At 37.7% G+C, this 20,647-nt stretch overlaps 1 protein-coding gene and 1 long non-coding RNA gene across 3 annotated transcripts in view; one reads left to right on the top strand and one right to left on the bottom strand.

Annotated features, from left to right (window-relative positions):
• LOC125226333 overlaps window positions 1–20,113 on the top strand; it is a 58,283-nt gene extending 38,170 nt beyond the window's left edge. The window contains exon 2 of the transcript XR_007177072.1: window positions 20,047–20,113. The gene's annotated coding sequence lies outside the window, so the exon portion shown is untranslated. The remainder of the gene's footprint in view (window positions 1–20,046) is intronic.
• Window positions 4,727–5,812, bottom strand: LOC125226337. Of its 2 annotated transcripts, XR_007177074.1 has the most exons (4): window positions 5,661–5,812; window positions 5,095–5,143; window positions 4,934–5,009; window positions 4,727–4,758 (listed from the first exon to the last, which is right to left on the bottom strand). It is a non-coding gene; the product is annotated as an uncharacterized LOC125226337 (long non-coding RNA). The 2 variants fall into 2 exon arrangements; XR_007177075.1 differs by having other exon boundaries at window positions 4,733–5,009.
• Window positions 20,114–20,647: the final 534 nt, after the last annotated feature.

The following is a 20,647-nucleotide window of genomic DNA, read 5'->3' on the forward strand; positions in this document are numbered from 1 at the left end:
CTGGGGAAACTTCATACAACCCACATAGCCAGTATCTCGACGCTATGGTCGGTAGGGTAAAAAGTACTTCCTTGCATTATCGCTTACAATTTTTTCCATTTTGCTTATACTTATTGCAAACGTAAACTTATAAAAGGCAAGCAACGATCTTCTTACAGCACATTGAATATAATAGTTATCACGGATGTAGGATACTCGCCGATGCCTACTTACTAATCCCTTCCCACTGAGCCACCTGCATTTTACACTGCCTAGATATCGATTGCCGACCGATTATTCCGACCCCAATCCCTATTCTTATCCCCGTCCCTATCTCTATCCTTGTCCTCGTCCCCGTCCCCGTCCCGTCCCTGTCCCCGTCCCTCCCCTATCCCTATCCCCGTCCCCGTCCCCTATTCCTATCCCTATTTCTATCCCTATCCCTATCCCTATCCCTATCCCTATCCCTATCCCTATCCCTATCCCTATCCCTATCCCTATCCCTCTCCCTCTCCCTCTCCCTCTCCCTCTCCCTATCCCTATCCCTATCCCTAACCCTAACCCTAACCCTAACCCTAACCCTAACCCTAACCCTATCCCGTCCCGTCCCGTCCCTGTCCCTGTCCCTGTCCCTGTCCCTGTCCTTGCCCCTGTCAAATTATCATGCTAGGAGGTGAAAATCCTTTCTTAGTGCTATATCCTCTTATGGCTATTTTGGATATTTTAACCCTATTGCACTACGACAGGGGACAAAATTTATTTTCCACCTCATTAGATTTTAAAATCGTTGTATTTATCGTAATCAGCGACCCGATAAACAATAAAAACGATACCCATATTGTGTTTTTGACTTTACCCCCTTTGCACCCCTTTAGGGGTCAAATTTAAAAAAAACCTGAAACATGTAATTAGTCATATGTCTTTAGGAATCCTCCTGTGAAGTTTCGTATAAAATAGTCAAACTAATCTTGTTTCCCCATACAAACTTTGAACCCCCATTTGAGTCCCTTAGTAGGCGAATTTTGAAAAATCCTTTCTTAGTGCTCCTCTACACTATAGAAGGAACCTACATGCCAAATTTGACATCTCTAGGACCAGCGGTTTCGGCTGTGCGTTGATATGTCAGTCAGTCAGTCAATATCTTCTTTTATATATATTTTTGATATTTAAACCCCATTGCACCACAACAGGGGAGAAGGTATTTCACTTCCGCCTCGTTAGATTTTAAAAACGTTTTATTTATCGTGATCAGCGACCCGATAAACCATAAAAACGATACCCATATTGATTTTTTGACTTTATCACCCCCTTTTCACCCTTTTAGGGGTTAAATTTTCAAAAAACCTGAAACACGTATTCAGTCATATGTCTTAAGGAATCTTCCTGTGAAGTTTCGAATAAAATAGTCAAACTAATCTTGTTTCCCCATACAAACTTTGAACCCCCATTTGACCCCCTTAGGAGGTGAATTTTGGAAAATCCTTTCTTAGTGCTCCTCTACACTACATAAGGAACCTACGTGCCAAATTTGAAATCTCTAGGACCAGCGGTTTCGGCTGTGCGTTGATATGTCAGTCAGTCAGTCAGTCAGTCAGTCAGTCAGTCAGTCAGTCAGTCAGCTTCTTCTTTTATATATTTAGACTAAAAAAAAAAACAAAGTGTTGCAAAATAACTGAGAATAAATTGCGTGCTTAATAAGACCGTATGCCCTTGGCATAGAGTTAGTTTTAGCTTTTCTGCTGTTTTTCTAGGGAATGCCCCTAAGAGCGTGCGAAGTTCCCCGAGGTCATTGTATGACAGCCATGTCGTGATAACCGGTCATTAATGAGTTAGATTACCATTATAAAGTAAACATAGTATTTCGCTTGGAAAATAAGTATTTTTTTTGCAGATTTTGCAGTCTTGGGACAAGTTTCGAATATAAGATAACTAAGATTAGCCAACTACTACGATAAGTTGGAGACATAATAATTAGGTTCTGCCTTCGATATGAATCAAAGGCAACCGAACCAATTGGCTAGGGCCTACGAAAGCCCTTGCCACCGCACTGAGTCCGGTATGACAGGACCTATACTTCACTATTACCTTCATGCTAATCCCGCATGCTTCATGTGATGCAGTAATGTTATAATTTCTGGGGAAACACCTAGTTACCCTATTCAAATGGCCAGTCAAAGGGAAGCCTTCATGTCGACTTGACTTACGGGCATTTTCTCGAAAAAAGATTTCAAAACTTTTTTTATTAAATAGGTAAATTTACTCGAGTTTAGTAAAATGGTTACCGAGTGGGACCCACGGAACACCGTAGAGGGTGCAGGCCGGGGTTCAGGCAGACCAAAAAAGAGATGGCGGGATGACTTGAACGCATTCTATCCAAGCCGGCAGAGTTACGCACATGACAGGATTGAGTGGAAGAAGCGAGGGGAGGCCTTTGCCCAGCAGTGGGACACTACAACAGGCTAATTTAAAAAAAAAAAGGTAAATTTAATGTTTTTCCTACTCAGAATCACGAGCCCTTTCCATCCTACTAGGTGAAAAAAAGCGTCCCAAATTTAAATTTTCTACTTTGTTACTAATACCTACTTTGTACAGCGTGGTACAGCGGTTACAAACAAAGTGGAAAATAATATATGCAAATAGAAAATTAATAGAAAATTTTGGGTCACCACCAGCCACTGCTACCTAAGCTCATTCACACTTACAGTTACAATCTGGGCGACCGAGCTTCGCTCGGTTCTATTGTAATATATCACGTCTTTAGATAAAAATAAACTCTTATAAATACAAAAACAAAAAAAAAGACAAAAAACAAAAACTTAATTTCTGGCCGGGATTCGAAACCCTGACTGACACCTAAGATCTATCTGCGTACATTAGACCGCTCTCGTACGACTGAGCTAAGCGGAATCGATGCGCGCGCGGCAAAATTAACGACCATATTTTACGTTTACTAACGCGAAAGAAAAACTCATGAAAACTCGAAAATTGGCGTTTTCCTGGATCTAAGGCTACGCTAGATCGATTTTTCACCCCCGAAAACCCCCACATAACAAATTTCAGCGAAATCGTTAGAGCGGTTTCCGAGACCGTCGGTATATATAAATAAATAAATATACAAGAATTGCTCGTTTAAAAGTATAAGATAAAGAACCGGGATAACTTAGGTGCCAGTACCTTTTTTTATCACATACCTACCTAATCCATCAACTTCCGGCGTATCCAAAGAACGAATCCCACAAAGACTCATACCAATAATAAACAGCACTGAATAACCTTCCATACTGCGCGACGTGCAATATTCTACTGATTTCTTAACAACACTATCACTATAGTATATTATATAACGGTAACGTTATGAAGGCTATAAAAGTTGAGTACCGCGGTTAGGCCACGAAGGCTTGCCGAGTGGCCTAAGTAAGGTACGAGACTTTTATAGCCATAATGTTACGATTGTATACTATACTTTTTCTACGACAGCCACATACATACCTATTCGAGAATAATAAAATGGGTTAGTTACTTACTTCATGTAATGAATGGGAATATTTGTGTGGATCGTCGTAGCATTGAGTATTCTGTCCACAATGTTGATGGCGAGAACTTGTTGCACAATTCTTCAAAATATGCCAACAACGCCGTTTCAGAGAAAGTTGAAACATTTTTTTGCAATTTCCATGTAAAAAAAAATCATAACATTTTTGGTACGCTTTATCTGACTTTTCATGTAACAAATTGTCAGTCACTTTGAGCGCCCATAGCCTTGATTTCTTCGGAAGTGCATTTTTCACCAGAATCACTCATAATTACTTATGTTTTTGCACAATAACGTCGAATTAAAACAAACTACACACCACCGAAATAGTTCAAATAGTTTCGTGATAAGTTTACAAATGTCAAACATACCATAGACAAGAGAAATAGAAAATAAGCCGGTTTTCAATTACGAAAAATGTGGTTGCGTTCAAGAATATTTAAATGTCGAATGTAAAATTATTGGATAAACTTATGATTTTTACCTTTGTTTTGCAATATCTAATATGTAAAACGCATTTAAGTTTATTTTTTCATCTTGATTTAAATTATGAACCTAAATATTATATTAATTATTAAAAGTTACTTATTACTGTAAATGAAAACATACCTGATAAATGGAAGTTGTGCTTTAAAAAAAAATTGGTTGTCTGTAAAGTCGGTTTACGGACGGTAGTTTAACGTGATAACGTCAAACATTTCAGTAGTATAGACAGGGGCGGTCAGAGTATAGCAAAAGGGGCCCGATTGTGGGACTCTTTTCACGTTTTTTTATTTATTTATTTATTTATTAAAAATACACAAAAGTTAACAGTATTTCACCAAAGCACTTATGTGGTAATATAATTATGTACATGTTAAATTGACATAAATAAAAGCAAACACACTTAAAAGTTAAACTATGGTTATTACATTAATCACCTAAGGAGTGTAGAGTCTATGAACCTTAAGAGTTTTCTGTAAAACACACCAACACTATCAGCAAATATGTCAATATCGTCTGTCTCCAACATGATGCGGTTAAGAGCAGCTCGGGCTCGAGCGGTGCGCCGGCCGCCGCGAACAGGCGCCGCCGCCGCCGCGCCGGCACCGCGCCCGGCATGCCAACCACCACATTCGCTCTTGGCACTTGCAGCCCCATTCTCTCAAGCACGGATGCGTCATCTACTCTATGGTGAAACAGTTGGCGGTAATGCATAATATGCAGCAGTTTCCGTCTGGTTTCTAGAGTTTGAAGACCAACCATTCCTGTTACGAATAGAGATGGATACATATATGGGTAATATCCGTACAGTCGTTTGTAAATGTGCCTACAGAACTTCCTCTGCACTCTTTCTAGTGATTTGCCAATAACTTTTGGGAATACTGGTGTGAGTAGATATATAAAAAACCTTTAACACAATTATCAGAAGTGAATACTTACAATCTTTCCTCAAAGCTCTTCGCTCCATCCATTTACCGCAATGATGGCAATGTTTGCCAAAGCAGACCAGATTTGGCTATGAAAAAACATACGTATATATATTATAATCCTTAAAAAATACATGTTTTACTATAATGGAAAGTAATATTGCAAATACTTACAATTTTTGGCATTGTATGACCATTTCAATTTTCAAATAAAACCTTAGACCTATATCACAGAGAACCTCCTATAGAGTAGCAATCTTGTATATTTTGTTCGCGATACGAGTCACCAGTGTTTGGGGTGCGAGGAGCGGGCGGGGAATGTGTTAAGCGCGCTGTGATTGGCCGTTTCAAGGACGGCGGGCAGTCGCGCCAGATGAAAAGGGATAGAAGTATGACTGTCCCTCTACTGACGCGTAAGTGGCCAATGTAAGTTGACCTATGCCGGCTCTGAATAAATTATAAATATGACTTATTTGTGGAATGTAATGCCGTCTGTTTTTAAATTTGAGCTTCTTGTTACCTTTCCATACCATTTCACACTACAGGTGGACATCTTTAAGGCATCAAAATATCCTTTTCCAATTTTTTAGTGCGAAAAACACGCGCTGCTTTCGGGTCTGTTACTTGGTCGATACTGATCGGGCACGGCGAGCGCCCGCGCTTATATCAGTGCAAATACTAGGAAGGCTGGCGACCGCGAGTCGTCTTGTAATGGATGTCTATAGGGGTTGGTCTGTGACCTATATATAGGGACCCGACATGTTGTTCTATGCCATAGATTTATATATATTAAGCTAGATTGAGTTGTTAAGCCAAAAACTTTTACTAGTCTGACAAGAACGCCTTTCTGCACCGGTGATAAAGTTCAATTTAGTATGGCAAAAAAGTGTGAGCTCAGTCCCTATTGTACCATGTTTAGCGGCCCAAATGTCATTGTCAGTGAGTTCCAAAGACAGGGGACAGCGGAATCACATTTTTTGCCATACTAAATTGAACCTTATTACTGAGACAAAAAGGTGACCGTTTTCGCTATTCTGAACTATCGAAAACGGTCCACATGAGAGGGCATTGTTTGGGCTGGTGTCCCTCTCGCACGTGTGGCCAGTGTTAGTGAGCCATAATAGTTGTATTTTTATATATATATATATATTACCTGACTTTATAACTTCTTATATTATTTTAGTGTTATATTCAAACTAGGGTTTCTAGGGCATATAATGAACCACTTCTCGCACTAGTGCGTAAAAAAAAACTCCATCTATACTGAAAATGTATATTTCAGTACACATGGTGCAGTTTTATGGCACTAGTGCGAAATGTGGTTAATTATGTGCCCATATCGAAACTTTAAAGGGCCATGTATGGACTGAAAAACGTCGAACGATACAATTGCAAAAAAGAGGAAGTTTGAAACGAGTGTCGATAAATCAAAACACGACTGAAAGGAGAGTAATGTACTAATAATTGACATCTGTGATTGTAGTGTCCATTTATGTTAGGTATTCTATGGGCCCAGAACGATCTAACAAAAACCAGACCATTCAGGGCACTAGCTCCTGACGCATATTATTACAGTTTACAAATTTGACGGTTTCTCTCTGTTAGATTATAATCTAACGAAAAAAAATCCGTTAAATTGTGAACGTTACGGTTCACCATAACTCGTCAGTTTATAATCTCACTAGTAAAATTATAAACTAACGGTTTTTTTTTTCGAAAACTGATTATTAAATCACAAGAAATATACCAATTAAGCCGCCACATAACAAGCAAAGTAACTGACAATTTTGTTTATTTGGCGAGTTCGACCATTTCCTTAAACAATATATCGAATTTTTATTAAAAGTTTAATGAGGTTTTTGATTGACATCTGTGATAGCAGTGTCTATTGGTGTTAGTCACTCTATGGCCACAGAACGATCTACTATAAAACCGACCAATCAGAGCGCTACATTCGTTCCGACGCCATGACAGTTTACAATTTGACGGTTTCGCTTCGTTAGATTATAATCTAACGTAAAAATAATCCGTCAAATTGTGAACTGTACGTTACGGTTCACAATATTTCGTTAGTTCATAATCTCGCTAGTGAAATTATAAACTAACGGTTTTTACAATTTTACGGTGACATACACATATATTAACTTAGAAATCATTATAGATAGCACTATCATTAATATTGTGATTTTTAGATGGTTCATTGCATTAAATATAGAGATAGGTATATAGGCTAGATATCTTGGACATTTATTTACCTAAGATGTATGATTATAAGTACTTTTTAAAACTGATATTTATAACATGAAATTGACTTGTACCACACCTTGGACACTGGCGATCAAATATATGAAAGAGGCGCGTTCCTTGCACACATTCTAAGCTCGTGTAGGTGAACGTGTACCATGCTTGTATGAGTGACATATGACTGTACGACTGGCGGTAACTGTGAGGTAACCGGGAGGGGGTGGGCGGCACTTTCAACGGGGAGCAGGAGGGGCCATACTGTACGGTAGTACCCTTTATTATACTGTGCTTGTACTGTAGGTATTTAGATATAGGGCTGGGAACTCCCCAGAAACCGCTAGCATTTTTTGAACTGCGTAGTTCAGAACTACTTAATTCCAAGGTTATGGCCACAATTCGCAATTGTACTATTATATATTCTGTGCCACAATTCGCAATCTACAGTACTTAATTAACACCTACATACATTTACGAGAGTTTGTTGACAGGATAAATGATCAGGAAAACACCGAACCGGTTACAATATTTGTCTATAGGTTCATAGGATTACTGCTAGCAGTAATCATATGAATATAGGAGTTCTGTTAATTTTTTGACGTGATAACGTCTAATAACTCGTTACTACGGGCAGGGTCTATATTAATTCGCATAACTGAATACTCCTAATATGAATTGGCATACCGTTTATTACGCATAACGTTTAATACGCATATCATTATTTCGCATAACAGATTTCGTATAATTCTAATGCGCATAATGTAAATTGTTATAACGATAAATTGGTATAAGTATAATAAGCATAACTTTGTTTCGTAGAATGTTTAAATGGCATACAAGAAAATTATATTTTCACCACACTAACGGGTAACGGCTTACTTTTCTGTTCGAAAACAGATAGGAAAATTGCATTTTATCCACAAGAGTGCAAAATAATTTCATACAAATTTTAACTTGATGTCTTAGCTAGCTGATAGAATTTTACCTATAAATGATGATTTTGAATCATAAATATTGAAGTAATCGATGGATTTGATTTAGTTTGATGTTTTATAGCCAGTATTTTGTTCATGTTGGGGTGGTGAAAATTTTGGTTTTCAAACTCGGTGGCAATGTTTAACGTGCCGTACGAAGGTTAATGTGCCTTGAAACCCTCGCAACGCTCAAGATTCCACTTTTTGAACCACTCGCTACGCTCGCGGTTCAATATTGGAATCTTCCGCTTGCTCGTGTATCAGTATTGGCACGTGCGATCTGCGAAAATCTGAACGATGAAATAATATTACCTATTTAAATACTATCCATTTTCAATTTCTTTAGTAAGGTACAGTGGGGCAAATCTAGACTAAAAGGCAATTGTAACTAATCCATTTTTTAAATTATTACACTATTTCCATTATTCCATGTACCCACTGAACACGCATACTACATAACTGGTAGACACTCTATTTTCTGAAAAACACTTAGTAATGTATAAATAAAATAAACACTCCTTAACTCAAATAATCTTTTTAATTTAAGATTAGCACATAAGTTCATAAATGCATGTATGTTTCTTAAAAATAAACAGTTTTTTTAATAATGCAAACATTGTAAAACATGGAAGAAATTGACCAGTTACATTTGCCCCCCACTCGAGATTTGCCCCGCTGTACCTTACTTACCCCTATTTTTTTCATGCTTAATAAGTGATACAGTATAAAATTAAACACTCAAAATCGAGCGCTCGAAATTTAAAAATCAGCCCCTGATTGATCCAATCGCTTGCTCCATACAGTTAGTAAGTATGGCAATTCATTTTAGAATAATTTAAGTTATACGAAATAATAGTATGCAAATTTCAATTATGCAGATTCATTGTTATGCGAAATAAGAATTATGCATTTTTAATATTATGCTTATTCAATGTTATGAACAATTATGTTATGCCAAATCTGTTATGCGAATTCTAATTATGCGAATTAATGATAGGCGAAATAGAGGGCACCCCTACGGGCAGCATGCACGAAAAAGGTGACGTCATTGTCCCGTTTCGCAATATAGCTTTAGCGCCATCTATTGGCGCGCGTTGGAACTAAGCGGCTGATCGATGCGCTCGGTATGGTTATAGCGTGTGGCCTGAGTAAAGCACCACAGCTGGGACAGATGGCGCGCCCGTGTGTTGTTCTCGTTAAGCTGAGTTTAGACCAGCAAGTTATTGCTGCAAGTTTTGAGACGCAACTATAGGTAAGAGTGAGTGGCAAATATCTGCATCTCTTTCTAGCATATACTTCTGTCTCAAAACTTGCAGCAATAACTTGCATGTCTAAACTCAGCTTTACAAAATTAATTATTTTAATTTATACGACTTTTTACAGAACATATCCCGTCTGAACTCATCATAGATTTAGAATTATTAAACTAGATTGTGTAGTTAGGTCAAAAAGTGTGTCCACATGAGAGGGCATTGTTTGGGCTGGTTTCCCTCTCGCACGTGTGGCCAGTGTTAGTGAGCCATAATAGTTGTATTTTTATATATATATATATATTACCTGACTTTATAACTTCTTATATTATTTTAGTGTTATATTCAAACTAGGGTTTCGATATATTTCAAAGAATTGGAAAATAATTACAATGTCAATTTTGATGCCAATAAATCAAAGATTTGCATAATTAAAAACGACGTTCACTGAATAATGTTGACATTGTCAGTAAGTGCGAGAGGGACACCAGCCCAAACAATGACCTCTCATGTGGACACACTTTTTGACCTAACTACACAATCTAGTTTAATAATTCTAAATCTATGATGAGTTCAGACGGGATATGTTCTGTAAAAAGTCGTATAAATTAAAATAATTAATTTTGTAAAGCTGAGTTTAGACATGCAAGTTATTGCTGCAAGTTTTGAGACAGAAGTATATGCTAGAAAGAGATGCAGATATTTGCCACTCACTCTTACCTATAGTTGCGTCTCAAAACTTGCAGCAATAACTTGCTGGTCTAAACTCAGCTTAACGAGAACAACACACGGGCGCGCCATCTGTCCCAGCTGTGGTGCTTTACTCAGGCCACACGCTATAACCATACCGAGCGCATCGATCAGCCGCTTAGTTCCAACGCGCGCCAATAGATGGCGCTAAAGCTATATTGCGAAACGGGACAATGACGTCACCTTTTTCGTGCATGCTGCCCGTAGGGGTGCCCTCTATTTCGCCTATCATTAATTCGCATAATTAGAATTCGCATAACAGATTTGGCATAACATAATTGTTCATAACATTGAATAAGCATAATATTAAAAATGCATAATTCTTATTTCGCATAACAATGAATCTGCATAATTGAAATTTGCATACTATTATTTCGTATAACTTAAATTATTCTAAAATGAATTGCCATACTTACTAACTGTATGGAGCAAGCGATTGGATCAATCAGGGGCTGATTTTTAAATTTCGAGCGCTCGATTTTGAGTGTTTAATTTTATACTGTATCACTTATTAAGCATGAAAAAAATAGGGGTAAGTAAGGTACAGCGGGGCAAATCTCGAGTGGGGGCAAATGTAACTGGTCAATTTCTTCCATGTTTTACAATGTTTGCATTATTAAAAAAAACTGTTTATTTTTAAGAAACATACATGCATTTATGAACTTATGTGCTAATCTTAAATTAAAAAGATTATTTGAGTTAAGGAGTGTTTATTTTATTTATACATTACTAAGTGTTTTTCAGAAAATAGAGTGTCTACCAGTTATGTAGTATGCGTGTTCAGTGGGTACATGGAATAATGGAAATAGTGTAATAATTTAAAAAATGGATTAGTTACAATTGCCTTTTAGTCTAGATTTGCCCCACTGTACCTTACTAAAGAAATTGAAAATGGATAGTATTTAAATAGGTAATATTATTTCATCGTTCAGATTTTCGCAGATCGCACGTGCCAATACTGATACACGAGCAAGCGGAAGATTCCAATATTGAACCGCGAGCGTAGCGAGTGGTTCAAAAAGTGGAATCTTGAGCGTTGCGAGGGTTTCAAGGCACATTAACCTTCGTACGGCACGTTAAACATTGCCACCGAGTTTGAAAACCAAAATTTTCACCACCCCAACATGAACAAAATACTGGCTATAAAACATCAAACTAAATCAAATCCATCGATTACTTCAATATTTATGATTCAAAATCATCATTTATAGGTAAAATTCTATCAGCTAGCTAAGACATCAAGTTAAAATTTGTATGAAATTATTTTGCACTCTTGTGGATAAAATGCAATTTTCCTATCTGTTTTCGAACAGAAAAGTAAGCCGTTACCCGTTAGTGTGGTGAAAATATAATTTTCTTGTATGCCATTTAAACATTCTACGAAACAAAGTTATGCTTATTATACTTATACCAATTTATCGTTATAACAATTTACATTATGCGCATTAGAATTATACGAAATCTGTTATGCGAAATAATGATATGCGTATTAAACGTTATGCGTAATAAACGGTATGCCAATTCATATTAGGAGTATTCAGTTATGCGAATTAATATAGACCCTGCCCGTAGTAACGAGTTATTAGACGTTATCACGTCAAAAAATTAACAGAACTCCTATATTCATATGATTACTGCTAGCAGTAATCCTATGAACCTATAGACAAATATTGTAACCGGTTCGGTGTTTTCCTGATCATTTATCCTGTCAACAAACTCTCGTAAATGTATGTAGGTGTTAATTAAGTACTGTAGATTGCGAATTGTGGCACAGAATATATAATAGTACAATTGCGAATTGTGGCCATAACCTTGGAATTAAGTAGTTCTGAACTACGCAGTTCAAAAAATGCTAGCGGTTTCTGGGGAGTTCCCAGCCCTATATCTAAATACCTACAGTACAAGCACAGTATAATAAAGGGTACTACCGTACAGTATGGCCCCTCCTGCTCCCCGTTGAAAGTGCCGCCCACCCCCTCCCGGTTACCTCACAGTTACCGCCAGTCGTACAGTCATATGTCACTCATACAAGCATGGTACACGTTCACCTACACGAGCTTAGAATGTGTGCAAGGAACGCGCCTCTTTCATATATTTGATCGCCAGTGTCCAAGGTGTGGTACAAGTCAATTTCATGTTATAAATATCAGTTTTAAAAAGTACTTATAATCATACATCTTAGGTAAATAAATGTCCAAGATATCTAGCCTATATACCTATCTCTATATTTAATGCAATGAACCATCTAAAAATCACAATATTAATGATAGTGCTATCTATAATGATTTCTAAGTTAATATATGTGTATGTCACCGTAAAATTGTAAAAACCGTTAGTTTATAATTTCACTAGCGAGATTATGAACTAACGAAATATTGTGAACCGTAACGTACAGTTCACAATTTGACGGATTATTTTTACGTTAGATTATAATCTAACGAAGCGAAACCGTCAAATTGTAAACTGTCATGGCGTCGGAACGAATGTAGCGCTCTGATTGGTCGGTTTTATAGTAGATCGTTCTGTGGCCATAGAGTGACTAACACCAATAGACACTGCTATCACAGATGTCAATCAAAAACCTCATTAAACTTTTAATAAAAATTCGATATATTGTTTAAGGAAATGGTCGAACTCGCCAAATAAACAAAATTGTCAGTTACTTTGCTTGTTATGTGGCGGCTTAATTGGTATATTTCTTGTGATTTAATAATCAGTTTTCGAAAAAAAAAACCGTTAGTTTATAATTTTACTAGTGAGATTATAAACTGACGAGTTATGGTGAACCGTAACGTTCACAATTTAACGGATTTTTTTTCGTTAGATTATAATCTAACAGAGAGAAACCGTCAAATTTGTAAACTGTAATAATATGCGTCAGGAGCTAGTGCCCTGAATGGTCTGGTTTTTGTTAGATCGTTCTGGGCCCATAGAATACCTAACATAAATGGACACTACAATCACAGATGTCAATTATTAGTACATTACTCTCCTTTCAGTCGTGTTTTGATTTATCGACACTCGTTTCAAACTTCCTCTTTTTTGCAATTGTATCGTTCGACGTTTTTCAGTCCATACATGGCCCTTTAAAGTTTCGATATGGGCACATAATTAACCACATTTCGCACTAGTGCCATAAAACTGCACCATGTGTACTGAAATATACATTTTCAGTATAGATGGAGTTTTTTTTTACGCACTAGTGCGAGAAGTGGTTCATTATATGCCAGGTCGAAACTTCGGAGGCTCATCTGTACTGAAAAACGTCTTACGATACACGTGTGAAAAGGAAATTCGTAACTCGTGTCGATTTAAATTTCCTTTTTTATGCACTTGTATCGTAATGTACTATTTTAATACAGTTGCTCAAAAAGTGCCCGTTTTTTGTCTGTTTAGCTTGCGACAAGTTGTATTTTACGCACTCATACGTAAAAAGTATGCGTTCCATTTTACGACTACATACCGAGCTGTTTTAACATTAGTCTATTTTACTAATAAGGCATAAAACTATAAACTTGCTATTAAGTGATTAATGTTTAAAACATTGATATTTCATAAATGTAATTGTTTACTTTTAGTCATACTAAACATAAGTTATAAAATGGATGACATAATGAGGTGATGACATACTTCTCGCACTTATAAGGAAATATACTATTTTATTACATTAATTGACATCTGTGATTGTAGTGTCTATCTATGTTAGGTACTCTATGGGCACAGAACGATCTAACCACAGATTTCGGGAGATAGGTCATGCCGGGCGATTTGTATAGAATACGCCTGTCGCAAGGTCTGCGCAACCCACACAAAGCACCAGTAATTGTAAACATAATGCACGCACACACCTAATCCACACACACTTGTAGCTGGACGCTCCTATTGCGCAATACACGCGCATCATTTCAATGGTTGTGTACATGCGAACGATAAGCGAGCGCGATCGCGCACGCACACAACGATAAATAGCGGGAACGCCTCGCCTTGTTTCCGAGAAAAATGTCTCACTGAGTGAATCGTTTTATACACCGTTCATTGCGGCGCAAAACACTACACTGTTTACAATATGTTCCTTGTGTAGCCGCAATGTATAATTAACGTTTTAAAGCACAAGCAAACGTAAGGTTACATGGTACAACTCGGAGTATTACGGTGAATTCGTGTTTTATGTGAAATAAAAGGAAATAAATAGTATTTACCTATGAAATGTTATCCTATCGGCTTGGAAATTATTCAGGTCACTGCGATGTTTGCAAGTTATTATTGCACACTTCGGCATTTTGGATAAAACTCGTTTTTCGTCGGTGAACAGCGCGCGTGTACACTCGATGACAGCGGACGGCGAACTGGCGGCGGTGTAGGCCCAATGAGCCTACATCTGCGACCAGGCCGCGCGCGGCTTGTCCTCTCTATAGAATTTTTTCCTCTGAGGATCTAACAAAAAACTGAGCATTCAGAGCGCTAGCTCCTGACGCATATGACAGTTTACAATTTGACGGTTTCTCTCCGTTAGATTATAATCCAATGAAAAATAATCCGTTAAATTGTGAAATTCACGGTTCACCATAACTCGTCAGTTTATAATCTCACTAGTAAGATTATAAACTAACGGTTTTTTTTTCGAAAACTGAATATTAAATCACAAGAAATATGCCAATTAACCCGCCACATAACAAGCAAAGTAACTGACAATTTTGTTTATTTGGCGAGTTCGACCATTTCCTTAAACAATATATCGAATTTTGATGATAAAAGTTTAATGAGGTTTTTGATTGACATCTGTGATAGCACTGTCTATTGGTGTTAGTCACTCTATGGCCACAGAACGATCTACTATAAAACCGACCAATCAGAGCGCTACATTCGTTCCGACGCCATGACAGTTTACAATTTGACGGTTTCGCTTCGTTAGATTATAATCTAACGTAACAATAATCCGTCAAATTGTGAACTGTACGTTACGGTTCACAATATTTCGTTAGTTCATAATCTCGCTAGTGAAATTATAAACTAACGGTTTTTACAATTTTACGGTGACATATACATACAAGGTACAGTGGGGCAAATCTCGACTGGGGGGCAATTGTAACTAATCCATTTTTTCCATTATTACACTATGATAATCGTAAACTAGAACGTTCCTTTGCTAATCCGCGAATTGATAACGTGCAAGTCAATCAGTGTTAACCTGTTGTACTTACTTGCGTATTTTTACATGCAATTAATTTTCCCACCCTCCCACCGCAAAAATAAAAATAAATACGCAAATAAATACAACAACCCACCACAAAAAATACAAAACTCGACACGTGTTTCGCCTCTCTACGAGGCATCCTCAGGAGCTGATGTTGACGGTCCGAAGTTCCGCAACTAACTGATCGTCTCCTTTTTTTTTTTTTTTTTTTTTTTTTTGATTTGGAAATTCTTTGAGTCGGGCGGGTTAAGCGCCCTTTACTCTTTACGGGACGGGGCGCCTATACACCTGGGTGTATAGGGCAAAATACTGATCGTCTCCAGAATGGTCGGCCATATTTATACTTTGTCCACCCCCCCTACCAAGCATGCTAGATGGAAAAATTCGTAATAACGGCGATGACGCAACATTTAACTGCTCATTAAGGATCAACCCCTATTGCTGTACCTAATTAAATAAAACACGAAAGTGCTTTCGGCTGGAATGCTATAAAATTTTATATTTTTCACTTTATGCTGGTTGCCCCGCGTTGTGTTAGGACACCTAGATACACAACAATTCATTTTAACGTCCTTTTATTCTCTATTTTAGCAAATATTATGAATACAAATATTTCTGTGACAAAGCAAAGTGACAGGTTGATAGTATTTGGTTTCCCATTATAGCCACTAGATGGCAGACTCCAACGCGCACGGTCCCTTACAAAGAATTTTCCGTAACAAAAAATGTACAAAAGGCACTTTTACGGTGGATAGAAGGAAGCAACACGTAAAACACGTTAAATGTGGTTCGCAGTCGGCCATATTTTAGAGAATCCGCTTTGACACTAATCAGAACTTTTCAAAAAACTGTAATAAGTACATGAAACTGTAAGTATTTAGGCATGGCGATGTCGGCAAAATATTGCCGTAATTCATAGAATGAAGGAAGCGCACGATTATAGTAGGTATTGAATTGGTAACGCCACGGTAACGGCGTAAGAAAATCTAGGTACAGTAGGTACGTCAACACTCAACCAATTGGAACCCTAGGCCACTGTAGAACTAAGTATGTCATAGTGACGTTATAAATCAGGTTGTAAGAAATATCTTACTGCTTGTCATTTTGACATGGTTGTAGAGTGGCCTAGGGTTTCAATTGGTTGACTGTACTTCAACACTAGGTCAATAAAAATATTCTATTGAAATCAACTCCTAGTGAGCTTCTTTTAACTCAAGCCTCATGAATTCATGACGTCAAAGCAATAAACTTCTTTTCACAGTTGCTAAATGGTAAAAAAATATAATTAACGTAAAAAAAGGAATAACTTCACAATCTGGGATATAGTTTCTGATGCATTCAGTAGTATCATCACCCTCCTTGCGTTAGAGCCAGACCGGTCATTTACTCGTAGTAGGATTTTGGTTCTCTATTCGGAGGCCGCAATGCCCCTATGGTTAGAGCGACACTCACGGATCTGGGCAATCGAAACAGGCCCTATATTACGGAATATTACCTACTCATAAAAATAATAATTCCGGCCATGAGTTATTTTTGTAAGCAAATGAGGTTTCGACGATCGATTCGATCACGATAAAATATCGATCCTGTGACAGCGGTCGAATCAGCACGCAGGTATGTGACGAACAACTCTCGCGCGTGCGTCACCGCTCGACCGTGAGGCCCTACTGATTTGCCCCTCGCGAGGGGTACTTACAGTTCGATACCTACACTCGCGAGTGGGATAGGCTTGTGCCGTTTCGTTCGTTGATCGGAGCGCTCCGATCTCGTTCAATCGCTCCCACGAACTAGTTCGCTCTTTTAGGTCTTTTGCTCATTTAGTTCAGCCAGACCAGCGACCACTGCGGTCAGAAAGATCAGAACGAATGGAACCGAATAGTGTCAAAATGATACGAATAGTCTACAGATAGTAACATTCCGGGCCGAAAGGTTGTATTGTAAGTAACCGAAGTTTAATATGAAAACTTGACTTTTTTTGTTGCTCTGCTAAGTAGCTCTCGCTCTCGGTCGGCGCAGTCACACATTCGTTCTCGATCCAAACCGCTCGCGCTCGCCGATCCTATACTGAACTAAATGAGCAAAGACCGATTCACAGACCACGGAAAGATTCAGTTCATTTCGGTCATTGATGGGATTTTATTCCTAACAGTTCATAGTTCGTGAACGACACAAGCCTAGAGTGGGACAGGCCTGCCTGTGTTACACAAAGGACCCATAGACGTTTGGTTAAACTACAAATTTAAAGTTTAATGCCTGACTGGGTACTGGGTAGGCCGCATTGTTGTGTGCGTAATATGTGGTAATATCATATTCTGTGGCCATACCTCTTCGTTAGTTTGATGTACGCAAATGTGTCTACTTGTGTGAGAACGGCAGCTGAAAATGGTTAAATATGGGGAGGCTATGATTAGAATAAATCATGCTAGAGATATGGGTGCTTGCCCTTTGCCTGTTGCTTAACTATAAGTGCGTTTACACATTATCTAATCCGATATCGGATGTAGGACCGATATCCAATGACATTAAATACTTCTTATATCTATGCCGATATCCCATACATAGAGGCGCCATCTTGGATTTTTCTACTGAATTCCTACCGACGTCCGATATCGGATCGTATAATGTGAAAACGGACTAAGGCTATACTAAATCTAGGTTAGGCATAGGTACTTTGTACTTTAGTTATGTTATGGTATTGGAAGTACCGTTCTTGAAATTAATATGTGTTGCCCTTAATTCGGTGGTGGCCACCTACACATATAACTGAGTGTGTAAGTGGCTATTACTAAGGCACTTTTTGTCTAGTACAGTACCTACATATGTTAATTTTTAAGATTAACTTAATTAGAATAAGTTTTTAAAATGTAGTGCTCACTGTATGGACTTTTTGTCTGAAATAAAGTTTTTATTTTATTTTTTTACTTATTACAAGGCAGGTAAGAACACTTGTATATATAAAAACTACGCGATAGAAACCCTTTGTTATTGACTCGTTGAGTGCTGTGAATCACGTTCAAAGAAATTTTCATTGCGTTGGCGTGTGTGCGGTGTGTGCTAGTGGTAGAAGGGAGAGGCAAGTAATTTTCCTTATATTTTTCAAAGTAGTAGGGATGCTATTGCATATCACTGTACTATCTGATCATGTGCTGAAACTTGACATGGTAGTTCCTTAATTAGGCGGTCTTGAGTAGATTCAGACCGGGGGCATCGAGAGCCTCCCCGCATTTAGGAGGGGGAGTAGGTATTTCATCACTACTTTGAAAAAATCTCGTATCTCACGCTGCTCCTCAAAGTTAAAACGCAGTAAGACTATATGCATTCCATACATACTTACTACAATTTTCTTTTCATTAAAAAAAAAAAAAAACAGACAGACGAAGATACAAGTTTTTTTAAAAGTAAAAATTATTAGATAATTAACTATAATATAGGTAAAGCCTGACTAGAAATATATGACTATTGACAGTAGGGCTCTGTTATTCTAATGTATGGGGTAACAGCACAGAATACATTTTAGTACGGTGTGACAGTTCAGTTTAGTATGAAAAAAATAGTGGCGCGTAAGTCATATATTTGTGTGTGCGTAGCGTGGCGTAGCCGAATGCACAAACGCTCACGAAACGAATAGTTTCGTTTTCGTTTCGCGTCGTAGAAATGCCATTCGGCTACGGGGCCTGGTTTATTTATGTAGCTTTTGAAAGCGGATTTATATGTATAGCGCCTGGATAAAGTCTAATGGCAAAAAAATATTTCAGCATATGCTTGGGAACACGGTAGGTACAGAAATTAAAAGGCGTTTCATTATTTTTCTAAATTACACCCTCGATCTCATTCTCTTACAGATGACATACGACATAAAAACTATCTTGTTATGTCCTTCAACAGGTCTCTTACGCCTAGTCACAGACTACTAAGGAGATACTACTACGTATCGCCTCCCGGGTCTCTAAACTCTACGCCTAATCTATTCAGGTTTGACAATTGACATTAATGTTGACTTAGAACTTAGAATACGCTGTACCACTATTTATTTGTAAAAATATGTAGCTATGTATATAACCATGAATTTATGAAAATGAATTGTAACTTTTTGACGTTTAAGCATCGACTTTTTATGAATAAATGTCTTGTATCTTGTTTAGGGCTCATTTACAAGGTGCGAGAACTCGCACACAAGATCCTTTATTGCGGTATCTCATTGGTGCGCTGAATTTGTATGTAATCTCAACAGCGCGCAATGTAACTGAAATTGCATCCGAACCATTGCGCGAAGTGTAAATGTGTGAAATAGTACATTGCGATAAATAAACTCAAACTCAAAAATATAGTTTATTCATGTAGGCAAGTTCTTAAGAATAGTTATATATTAATTATATTTATATTATAATCTTAATTTTATATCTTAAGAAATTCGAAACGAGTGGCGATAAATTAAAACACGAACGTAGAGAGTTGCAAATTACTTATTCGCACGTGTATCGTATGTACAATGTGTGGTACAGTACACATGGTCATTTCAATTTCTGACATAGTTGCATAGTGCGGTAATATAGCGCCATATGATATGTACCTACTGTAAAACATACATACATACAATCACGCCTGTATTCCATAAAGGGGTAGGCAGAGCACATTAAACTACTCAAGTTTATTGTAAAAATCTTGCAATTTCTTGCATGTAGTCAATTGTGCGTAGTATATTATTATTGATTTTCAGGAGCGTCATGCAAGGACAATGACGAGAGTCTCCGTTGCGTGCCGCCGTGCCCGCCTCCTAGAACATGCGAGAACCGGAACATGTGTGCGATATCTGACGACTGCTCCTTCAAATGCGTATGCGATAGCGGTTATTACAGGAAGGGGACGTGGTGCGTGAGATATGAGGAGTGTGGTAAGATTATTTGATTCTTGATGATCAGCCTGCCTTAGTTGATAGTGCTAAGTCGTTCCTTGCCTGCTAAGTCGTTCGTATAATGGCATTTATTTGTGTGATGACCACAGATATTTGTTCCTGAGTCATGGATCTTTTTCGTGTAGTTAGAAATTAAGAATGTATTTACTTATTACATATATTGTTGTCCGAGTACCTACAACACAAGCCTTCTTGAGCTTGCAGAGGGACTCATGTCAATCTGTGTATTTTTTTAAATTTTGGATTCCCGACTTTCCTGGTAAAACTCAATCTAGAGATTTTTAAGATAGTTAAATATCTACCTTTTGTATATTAGCAATAATTACTTCAATAAGACCTTGATTATTATTTTTCCAGATGAGTGATGCCGATGATTATTGATTACATGAATAAGAAATGAAAATAA

Source organism: Leguminivora glycinivorella, chromosome 5 (genome assembly GCF_023078275.1).
Source record: "Leguminivora glycinivorella isolate SPB_JAAS2020 chromosome 5, LegGlyc_1.1, whole genome shotgun sequence".
Taxonomy (NCBI): Eukaryota; Metazoa; Arthropoda; class Insecta; order Lepidoptera; family Tortricidae; genus Leguminivora; species Leguminivora glycinivorella.